Source organism: Heterocephalus glaber, unplaced genomic scaffold, assembly GCF_053883595.1.
Source record: "Heterocephalus glaber isolate CG9 unplaced genomic scaffold, H.glaber_assembly_v1.0 deba00001442, whole genome shotgun sequence".
Taxonomy (NCBI): domain Eukaryota; kingdom Metazoa; phylum Chordata; class Mammalia; order Rodentia; family Bathyergidae; genus Heterocephalus; species Heterocephalus glaber.
In genome coordinates this window covers 34820948-34831989 of record NW_028258296.1, presented here as the reverse complement: position 1 = coordinate 34831989, position 11042 = coordinate 34820948, and positions in this window count along the sequence as shown.

Below are 11042 nucleotides of genomic sequence, written 5' to 3'. Positions count from 1 at the left end.
GATATTCTCATAGGGTAAAGGAAAAAAACATATTATTTCAAAGGCAGTCAGTGCTGCTCTAAAGAATGCCATTATAAGATGCATGAGCCCTGAAATGCAGCTCCCTAAGTCACAAATACTGCACTTGCCAGGCCTAAACAGCCTACCTTAACTCTCAAAAACCTCAGGAATGGACTCCTTAAAAGGAAATATATTTGTGGATCTATAGATTCTCACTGCAAAGAAATTCATTTCAGCTTGAAAGACCTGTTGGGGTTAAAAGTTGGGATTCGTTTGGAATGCTGGATGGTAGACATTCTGCATCTCTCTTTTGCAGAGAAGGATTTATAGTCTACAGCTGCATTTGGAGGTGGCTTCTTTGAGGGGCCCAAACTTCTGTGTACCTCAAGTGAAGTTAGAGGGCTGGATATGAAACACTGTGGCTGATCCCAACATCTGCTCCAAAAGTTACAGAGAAAGTATGGAGCCGGAGGCTGGAATCTAAAGCAAGAACAGAATGTTTCAGGGCAGAACCCTATGAGAATGCATTGGGGAAGTAGTGCCAGAAAGCCTCCTTCCCCCAATTTCCTCTAAAAGGAAAGAGATAATAAAAAAGGTGCTACTGATGGAATAAGAAGAACAAAAAACCAAAGATAAAACCCAAACCCAGGGCAGCCCAAACCAAATGAAAATGCTTTTGAAAAACTGATACCACTGCTTTAAAAAATTGTTTAGATTGTTTCATTAGCCTTCTATTTTACCTTCTGGACAACAATTTCTCCCTCTTCAGTTTGTTCTACAAATTATCTTCTAAATGATCTGCCTAGCTCATTTTAGTGACAATACAACCTTTATGATCAAAAACTTTCAGTGACTCATCATTGCCCTAGGAGGAGAATACAGACATTTCAATTTTGGTTCTTTAGATAATTAGCCAGATAGGTATAAGATGTTTCTGGACACTGTTTTCTTTATCTGTAAAATAATAGTATCAGTATATAAGAATTTATAAAAAAGAATTTATAAATTATCTCAGCAGCCTAGGGAACACTATAATTTCTTAAATGGTTCAGAATTAGTATTTTACTAATCACCTATAATTTTTCTACTTTCTATCCAGCTATCATCAATTTTCCAGTAGTAGTAGTACTTAGGGTAGATATAAATATGGAATGTGAATTGTTCCAGTTTCCAGTGTTACAGTGGTTTATCTATATAAGTGGGGTTTTTTTGTATATCTTTTTATTGGTGCATTTTAGGTGTACAACATAATGACATTCATCATTGGAAATTTGCACCTTTACATAATCTCTCTTGGTTCTTATTTTCCCCCCTTCCCCTGCCCTCCCTTCAACCCCTCCATCTCTCCCTATTTACAAAGACTTTGTTTCCATTTTTTCATTTTCTCATGTTAATTCCATTCCCTTCTTTCCTTTATATACAAGTGGTTCTGATTTGAGTTATCTTGATTGAAATATCCTAAATATATAAATCTAATACACAAAAGAAAAGCCTCCACACTTTTACTATTTTTTAAAGACCTAGATCAGTCAGGCAATTTTAAGATATAAGAATATCTTTTAATGCCTGCTGTATATTTTCAGGAGGTTTAGTAAATAAGTGGTCTAATTTAATCTCATAATCCTCAAAAGTCTCTAGCAGATTCCTAGTAACATATTTGTCTAGTATGTTTAATTGTAAAGCAATTAGTTTTTAATGAGGATTTGCTTCCTCATGCTGTTTACCAGCAGCTTCAACATCCTATTGATATGAAATGTGAGGAAACAGCATTTTTTCCTTTCTTTTCAATTTTGATTCTGGAAGCACTGGTAGAATAGTTAAGGAGATTCTTTAACAGTGGACAGGGAAATCCTTTATTCTGTTTCAGTTTTGATGGTACACACATTAAGTCATTTCCTCTATGGAGCTGGGAATTCACAAATAGGAACCTGTTGGAATTATGAACATTCCTGTCCTTCCAGACTCTTAAATTTCCTTGGAAAACTTTTTACATTACAGAACTTTTACTGAGTTGAGTGTGGAGCCAGTGTTTTCCGAGAATATTTGTTAATATGGAACTGAAAAACAACCTAGAATCACTAATTATATAATGAATAATGTAAAAAGTACTGATTATAGAAGTGCTGTCATTCCAGGGGAGAGTTTTAACTTCTACTTCAAATTGTCATTGAAAGAAAAGTATCAATATTTGCTAAGTATCTACTATTGTCAGGCATAGTGTATGGCATTGTTTCATTTTTTCATTTTTTTCATTTCATTTTATTTAACTCTCAGCGCAACCCATGGCTGGGCTTTTTTTTTTTTTTCCAATTCAAATATTAGGGATGAATAAGTGGAGATTTAGGGAATTTGAATGTGTTCAATGCTATTATCTTCACTAAATTGTAAGACTTAGTTTTGAAACACTTGTTTGATGCAAAAATTATACAATTTTTACTAGATCACACTGTCTTCATGTGATGTTATATACTTCAGAGTCTGGTTTCCTGGATTATGGTACTAGCCTAGTAATCTTGATCTGTTTCACAGGGGTGAATTGACTAATGAATTACTAATTGTAAAGTATGCTCACATTTACAGGGAACATGTGATTAGTGAAAGAAAAGTCATGACTTTTATAGTTATCTTGTCAGATTTTTTTCTTTAAACAAACCCAGGGTAATATGTGAAGCTATCTGTGCCTACTTTAATAGCATCAGTTAATGGAGAGCACATCACCTTTGCAAGTCCTTCCTCACATGCTTTCCCCATCAAACTTTTAGATTCATAAGGCAGAAAGGCCAAATTGCTATCTTATTGATTTCTTTTTTTTCATAAGAATATGTAAGACAAAAATGAGCAAAATGTTAAAGCTCTATGAAGAGCATCTCTCGGTTTTATAGTCCTGGTTTAGAAGAGTAGATTTATAAGAAATAAAGTGAAGAAAAAGGGGCATGCATAATTGCATAATTGTATATGTAATAGAGCTGTAACTTTACTATCTATCTATCTATCTATCTATCTATCTACCTACCTATATTGCTTTTTGGCATATCTATTCAGCATCTATATCTATATCTATCTATATCTATATATGCATCCATGGTCATCTGTAGACGAAAGGCTCATAGGGCAAATACATTCCAATGTAGGATTTTTTTCTGCATGTTCTGCTTCTTTAAAAATAAAAATATATTCCTTCTATAATCAGAAGAATGCAATGCAATTCCTCTGTATTTTTAGGAGATCCATTCTTTTTTAAAGTGGCTCTGATGGGGTGTGAGGGTGAGACTCTTCAAATGGAAGCAATTTTGTTTGTAAGGGAATTCAACTTAAAAATGGAAGAAATGCACTTGTCTCTCTGATGCCATGGCAACCAGAGGGAAAAAAGCCACGATGTCCAACAATGGTATAAAAATGTGCCTTGAGAGGGGGTAAGAAGGAGGCAATCTTAGACTTCTTTTTTCCCCCACTTCCCCTAGAACAGAAGGTTGCATTGTGTTTTTCTAGCTGACTGCATCGCGTTCCAGTCAGGCTGCCGTGATAGGAAAAGAACAAACAGTAAAAATAACAAACTTTTCCTTATGAAGTTTTGGGAGAAAAAGCTTGGTTTCTTTAGTTTAGTTTCTTTGCTTTGCCTTCTTCTTGACATCTTCACAGTTTATCATTTTTAGTATGAAGTTTCTCAATGTCCTCTATATTTTCTTCTCTGGATTCCCCTTGGCTTGTTGTTCTACTTGAAGCTGTAGGGCTGAACTGATCTTTTTTCTGTGGTCAGTTTCCTTCATACCTATAGGAAAACTTCTACAAATGCTCTTTCTCAGACTTTAAACCCGAGTATGTTTCTTGAGGTCTCCAACAGCTCAGCTGCCCTTTTCTTTTGAAGTTTTTAAAATCTAATTTTATTCTTTAGGTAAATTGATTTCCCCTAAGCCACTGAAGATTGCTAAGGCAATCTTAATTTTTCAAATACTATAATACTACTCTAATAATAAAGTTGCCAAGGGCCTTTTTCCTCACCTTTCAGCTAAGTAGGGGTGCTGCCAAGCATTGTCCTGTAGTTTGTATCATACTAGTAGCCTTTACAGGACAACAGCTTCAATACTGCATGGATTGTTGGCCTTATGGCTGGATTTTACTTTAAGGTTTTGTTTGTTTGGACTTAAAAACTTTGGTCAAATTAGAAGCCACCTGCAACTTGAGCACCTGGCCCTAATTCTATACCTCAAACCAGTGTGAGCAACTCTCAGTGGAACCCTGTGGCTGGGCATTTTTCCAATTCCAATGATTAGAGATAAGGCTAATAATAATATATTATTTTCAACTAATACAGTACAAAGAGAAGGAATTGGGATAGAGGGCCTTCAGAATAACAAGAAAAGTAATTTGAAAGAAATACTGATCTTCAGTTTGGTAGTCTGCCTTCACAGTGGAGGATCCTGTGTGGCAATGCTAGGCCATGATTCCATGTGACTCCCTGGGGTCAGGAGCCACAGGTGAGTCGTGCAGCTGCCAGGTCTAAGTGGCTGGTCATTCCAGGAAACTGATGTCCATGGTATCATTCCTAGGAGCATGATCCAGCCAAGAAGAATGCAGATTTTGTAGCCATGAGAAAGATAAATGTAGGAGATATAGGGCCCACCTTGTTCATCTTTCTTTCCAGGGCATCCATCAGTAAATGTTACCTTAAATAAAATGTACTAATTCTAGCTGTTGCTCAAAACTGATAGTTTCATGGCCAGTAGAAAATTTCATTTCTTTGATATTTTTAAAAATTAAATTTCATTTATCTCGAATTGCCCTTTGTAAAAAATTAATTCCCACAGTTACGGGACCTAATAATGAAGTGTATTAAATTTTTTAACCTCCTACACTTGGAATCTAATAGGGAAACAGAATAGTAGATGAAGTCAAATTTAACTAAAAAAATGGGGGCTACTTCAGTCCTGAGTCAGGTAACAGCCTGGCCCAGGGTAGTTTGGTGTACAAGTACCACTTACATGGCATTTTGTTTGAAAAGCTTGCTCACATAGACTATCTCAATTGACCCTCGGTGGAAATACAACCAGGGTATCAAGTCTGGTATTAGCAATGATCAGTGTCAGATGCTTCAGGAGTTTTCTTACAATCCCTGTAGCAGCCTGAGACCCAAGGGACCTCGGTAAAGCATTTTTGCAGTTTACATGGAACACTGGACATTGTAGGACTGAGTGAGCAAGTAACAAATGCTTGTGAGGGAAAGACACAACTCAGATGTGCTCGACCAAAGTGTGATCCCAATGGAGTCAACCCTTTTGAATCTGATGACAATGTTAGTGAGCTATCCCAGGTTATATGAATTTGGATTAATCATGGTTTTGTCAGAATAGTGCCAGATGTGCTATAAAGAAAGTCATTTAACAAACCATTACTTTTTTCTTGTTGATAAAAGGAAACAGAAAATAATAAGAAGCTATGTGAGAGAGCATAAGGAGTGGCCTGAAACTGAAATAATTTCATTTGCTAAAGTGTTCTGAAGATGGACACATATATGTACCTAGTGCAATGCCTGGCACTTAGTAGATCTTCAATAATATCAGTAAGATATAATAACAACAAATAATAGAGATTATACATGGTCTTACTGTTTTTTCTTTTCTCTCATTAGTCTTGAATTTCCATTCCAATTTCACTTTTGTCTACTAAGTTATTTTGTCTGTGTACTCAGTTGTGATAGACCAGATAGGGAATAATATAGGTTGAGTGCATAAATGAAGATAGAAAGGGTTGCAGTGGTACTCTGTATTTGCTTCTGAGATAATAATATTCTCCATTTCAGAGGTACAAAAAAATGATTTATTTTCATTAGCATCAAGATTTCCATTATAATGAGAATAGTGATATTGGTCAATAAATTTAATATTAGAATAACCAGTATTTCCTTTTTCTTTTCTTTTTTTCTGGTTAGATTTTCTTACATAGTCCTTAAAAAGGACAATTGTCATCCCTACATAATTATGAGTTTGACAGTTGGACCTTACAGGAGATTTAGAGGGTGGAAGTGAAGTGGTAGCCATGTTATTTCCACCCTCAGAGGGTCTGTAAAGATTTCTAGGCACTGTTGCTGCTCATGCATGCTGTCTTTGCTGGGTCACCTTGTTGGTGTGGAGCAGCAGCTAAGACCATAACTCCTTCACCTCCTGCTAGATTCCTCCTTCATCTTCCCCAATTCCTGGGCAAGGTTTTCATTTAACTATATGACAAAGAATGCTAACTTCTCCTGTAGGAACTTACATCATTACAGTTTGAAGCCTATAAGTGGTGAGAGAACAAAGTGGTTTCCAGTTTTCCTAGTGAGCTCCAGCTCATCCCTCTAGAGCCCCTAGTTTGTTCTTTCTGTCCCCTGCTTCGCATCTATCTTCCTTTCCCAAATACCCATTCTTCTGACCTCAGGATCCAAAACCCAGCCCAGAAGGAATAGTTGTATGTAAGTCATTTCATCACTCAATTGTGTAAGGTCAAAGCCCCACAATAAATCCCATACTCTGTATCATTCCCAGAGGTTCTGTTTCTCTCACATAATTTGGAGCAAGACCCAGAGACAGTGTTATCCTGTGGTCAGCAGCTTCCTGCACTAGTAGTTTCCTGCAGTGGCATAGGCAGAGGGATTCTGGGTGCTTCCTAAGTCTACACTATTCTGACTTTTAATAATTTCATAAGTTCTGATAGCTGCTGATAAAACCTTTTATTGTTTTACTAACCAGGGTACTAGAATTCTAATGTCTGAACTTTACTCATAATTTTGGATTAAAATAACCCAGAATTTGGAAGGGTGGGGAATTCTGAGAAATGTAGTTCAAGTTTAACTAGGTTGACAGAATACAACTTTTACTTATGAAGACATCACCATTACTAATGTAGCCATGGCTTCTGTCCTCGTGCAGCCAATGGCCTAGCAAGAGAGAAGACTTTACAAGGGTGAGGTGTTCCTTTTCTGTCTATTGAAAAGGTTTCCTTTGATATTTCTCCTAGTTCCTAGGAGAGCAGCAATACTGTTTTTATTTTTTTCTTTTTTATTACACCAAAAGGAAGCCATGGCAAATAGAATTATGGTAAAATTCACATGTCAATTCGGTGTGAGAGCTGATGTCTTGCTCTGGGATTTGGGGAACTGCTGATTCAGAGTGGTAGCTGACTGGACTTTGTATTTGGAGAAGGTCCTGGGAAGCATTTTCTTGCTCAGCATCACAGTGAAGGAAAACATCTGGAATCTTACGAAAGATAAGGAAGACAGAAAACAAAACAAGACAAAACAAAAATAAACAAAAAGGAAAAAAATTAATCAAAAGGCCTGGCGAACCATATAAATAGGTGTAGTTTTCATATCAAGACGTCACACTATGTTCTGCCTCATATTAGTGGTCATTTTTGCCTTTGCAAATGTAGTTAAATGTTATTATTCTAAAATTATTGTAAAAGTATTATGCTGCAGATTATAAATTGAAGCACACAGACTAAATTATAAATCTCTGCATTGAGTTTAAGGTTTTCTCACTTAAAAATTATAAAAGTTGTATTGTTTTACACAATATATTTTTCTCCAGTAGGATTGCAGGATTTTACTTCATTTTGTAAAAGACAGTATAATCAAATCCCCCCCTAGGTTTTGCTCAGTGATGCAAGTTTTTTCTTTCACTTTTTTATATCATCACAGATGAGAATGTTTTTAATATTAAAACACTGATGATAAAGAAAATATGTATAACTTACTCTCAAATCTCAGGGTTAATAGAGTTCATTCTATATCTTCCTACTGGACCTATGAAATTCCCTAGATAGCTAACTCTGGTAGGCATCAACATCTGACACTCTCTATTTCAGAATTGAGGCTGCTAACTTTCAGGCATAGAAACAGTGAAGTGGTTAGGAAGTTGATGTGACCAATTAGGAATTGGTGAGGCTGACTCACAGGATAAGGTGAGGAGGAACAATTGTTAGCTGGTTCAAGGTCTTTTAGCATACTGCTTCAGAATGTGAGATTTAGATCCAGTAGAAACAAAGTATTATATATTAGGCTGGGGCTATACATTTGAACCTTATGCCAGTTAATCTTCACAACAGTCCCTTGGAGACTAGCATCACATTACCACATTATTATCTCTATTTTACAGAAAAGAAAATCCATGCTCAGAGAGATTAAGCATTTGCCAGAGGTCGCATACTGAAAAACAATGAAGTCAGAGTCATGTCCAAACTCGTCCATTGCATGCTGCTGTCACTGAAAAGACAAGACATCTTGAGTTCTCTTTCTCTACCCTTCAGCCCCACATATATTTTTTGATCTGACTCACAGTTTTGTGAATTTTGAGGTGGAAAAAAGATTTAAAATAGCTTATCCACACACAGATCTGAGTTCCTGCAACTGAACAAAATCCAGAACCACTAACAGTGACTGGTGGGATAGGTGCAACAATTCATCTGACCTGTCAAAAAGGTGGTGACTCCTTTTTATCCTAAAGTTCTCTTGTTTAAAACATGAATAAATACAATATATATAAAAGAATTACACACCAGGACTATTTTCCAAAATTGACCTCTGGTTCTTATGAGGGAAAGGTGAGAAGGTAGCTGGGAGAACAGATAGGGAATGTGGAGGACAGTTGGGAAGGTTTATTGTTTTCAAGCAGTTAGGTGTATAGAACATATTACATGTCCCACAAATATTTATTGATTAGAACAACAGCTAACAACTAGAACACATATATGTCCCTGAGTAATGGCTAGGTATATAAAAGTTTTATTATGTACTTAGATTTATAAAATGTTCTATAGAATTTATTCTGCACATGCTTTATATATGCATAAAATATTCCCTACTTGTGAGGTGCAAGATTCTGCTTATGTTTGTGAGATTAAGGTTGTCAAAGTATATTTTCTGAATTTTCTGTGATGGTTAATTTAAGGTATCAACTTGACTGGATTAAGGAATACTTACAGATCTGGTGAAGCCCTACTCCTGGGTGTGTTTCTGAAGGTGTTTCTGGAGGAAATTGGGGGTGAGACAGTGGGGTGAGTGGGGAAGATATGAACTCAGTGTTAACGAGCACTGTACACTAGGCCAAAGGCCCAGACAGAATAAAAAAAGCAGAGGAAGAACTAAGCAGAGGAAGAGCTAATTGTATTCCTCTTTCTCCCAGAGCTGGGGCATTCTTCTTCTCCTGACCTTAGACATCAGAATTCTAGGCTCTTCAGCTTTTATATTTTGGGACATACAGTCCCCACTTCCAGGGGAGCTCTCAGGTCTTTGACTTTGGACTGAAATTACACATTTGGCTTCCCCGGTTCTAAGATTTTCAGACTTGAACTGAACCATTCTGCTGGTATCCCAGGGTCTCTGCCTTGCAAACAGTCTGTTGGGGGACTTCTTAAGCCTCAAAAACCACATGAACTAATTCCTTTAAAAAAATCCATATCCATCCAAATCCATCCATCCATCCATCTTCCATTCTCTTGGTTCTGTCTTTCAGCAGAATCCTCACTAATACATTTTCTAATTTTTTCTGCTGAATTTATTTCTGATAGAAATATTCTAAAATTTCCCATTATCATTTTATTTTCTGTAGTTCTCATTATTCTGTTAGTTTAAATTTTATATTTTTGAAGCTAAATTTTTAGATGTATGCATGTTTATTAGTGTAATTTCATAGTGGAATGTTCTTTATTATTTAGTTCCCACTGTTTTCCTTCTAAAATATTTTCTTTTCTTTTTTTGTTTTGGTACCGGGGATTGAACTTGGGACCTTGTGCATGTGAGGCAGGTGCGGTGCCACTGAACTAAATCCCTGGCCCCTAAAATATATTCTTGATTGAAACTTGAGCTTTTTTTGATTAATATTGCCATGATGTATCTTTTCTAGCCCCTTATTTCTAAACTTTCTGTATACGTGTATTTAAATATGTTCATCGTAAACTGTATGTGTGTATATATATATATATGGTAATATCTATTTTTAATGAGTGTCTTAATCCATTTACATTTATCATGATTATATATCCAGACTTGTTTCTACTATCTTACATATTTATGTTTTCTGTCTATTATCCTTTTCTTTTGCTTCTTTTTCTTCCACTTTCTTCTTTCATTTCTCTGTTGAAGTGACAGAGTTTTCTACATCCATCCTCTTTTTGTTTTTGTCTTGGTTTAAGAAGTAAAATTTTATACACACATATGCATTGTATACACATATATGTATGATTATATACAATTATATATCTAAGGATATGTATGTATAGGTAGAGATATGTCTGTATTACAGAAAGACTTTTGTCTCAGTGTAAACACAGATCTTTCTCCATATAGAGTCGATGGATATTTTATTATCTGAAAACATTTTTATTCTGCTCATGTTCATGAAAAATAGCTCAGCTGAGCATAGAATTTTACATTGAATGTTATCTTTAACCTTTTAGAAGACATTATTCCATTTTTTGACTCTGTTGTTACTGAGGAGAAATCTACTGGCAATGAAAATGTAAGAAAAATGTTGATAGTTATCTTTTAGATATTTTCTCTTTATTTGAAATTTTCTAAAAACTTTCTTTTTACATTTTGATATTCCTCTGATTTACTCTCATATGTCTAGATGCAGATTTACCTTAACTAATCTTGTTTGCATTTAGTATTTTCTTTTAATGAGTACTCACAGTCTTCATATTTTAGCTCTTGTAGCCATGATCTCATTGAATTTTGCAACAGTGCCATTTTCTGTAATACCCTGTGATGCACTCTGGATTTTTGAAAAGTAACTTTCTTATTGTTAAGTTTCTTCACGTGTTTTGGAATTTGATGTGTAGATTTATTCTCTCATACTCTCTCTAACACTAGTTTCACAGGTATTGTCATCGGCCCCTTGGCTTAGAGCCCAGAGCCACATCTTATGCTGGTGGTGGAAGTTCTTTTCCCATGGTGATATTAATGATACCACATAACAATGTGTTGAGTGTCTAGGCTCAGGTCCCGGCCAAGAGTCTGTGTATGTTTCCTTTACCTCCTAGACACTCAGCTCCTTGCAAGCCATTGCCCA